Source organism: Dipodomys ordii, unplaced genomic scaffold (genome assembly GCF_000151885.1).
Source record: "Dipodomys ordii isolate 6190 unplaced genomic scaffold, Dord_2.0 Scaffold74, whole genome shotgun sequence".
Taxonomy (NCBI): Eukaryota; Metazoa; Chordata; class Mammalia; order Rodentia; family Heteromyidae; genus Dipodomys; species Dipodomys ordii.
The window spans coordinates 925,099-925,903 of NW_012267290.1; positions in this window are offsets into that span (position 1 = coordinate 925,099).

Here is an 805-nt window from a genome sequence, read left to right on the forward strand (position 1 = left end):
GGCCTGCACCGCTCGCCCCCGCGGGAGTTACGAACAGCCCCCGGCGGTGGCCTCGGGCTCCGTGCTGATCTCGCAGTGCTCACGCCAACGGGCTGGCCGGGGACTCTGGGTTTCGGGAAAGTTCGCGCGCTCACCCCCTAACATTAGAAAAGCAGCTCAGGCGGCGAGCGAGGGCTTCAAGTGAACTTGTGTGTGCGGCCGCAGCGCGGGCGAGCGCGCGCAGCGCAGGCCGGGCCATTCCCTGGACGAAGCCGAGCGGCGGACACCCCCGGGGAGCCGCGCGCCCCGGCCTCCCCCGCAGGCGGCGATCGCGACCGACACGTACCGACAGCCCTCCCTGGGCACCGTGCGGGGGCCAACGGGAAGGCGTGCACACACCCCGCTCCAAGTGCAGCCCGCAGGGGCGGCCGGCGGGGGAGGGGCGGGCCGGAGCGCGGCGGCCCCGCTGCCCGCTCCGGGCGCACTCGCTGATTACCCCGAAGAACTGTGCCGGGCGTCCTCGGCCAGACCCAGACCCTCGCTGGACCGCCGGCGCCTCCCAGCCCGAGCCCCGCTCCCGCGGCGGCGGCTCCGGCCCACGTTTTCGCGCTCGCTCTCCCGGCCCCCGGGTTAAAGCTCCCCCGCCAGGAGTAAACAAGCAGCCCAAAGCCGCAGCCAGCAGGACCCGCCCCTTCGCACCGTTTCCTGCGCCAGCCTTAGCAACAGGCCCCGCCCCGCGCTACAGGACCCGCCCCCTAAGCCCCGCCCCCTCCCTTCCGCGGCCCTGAGCGCGTCCTGAGCCACCTCCCTCGAGACCGCCCCGCCC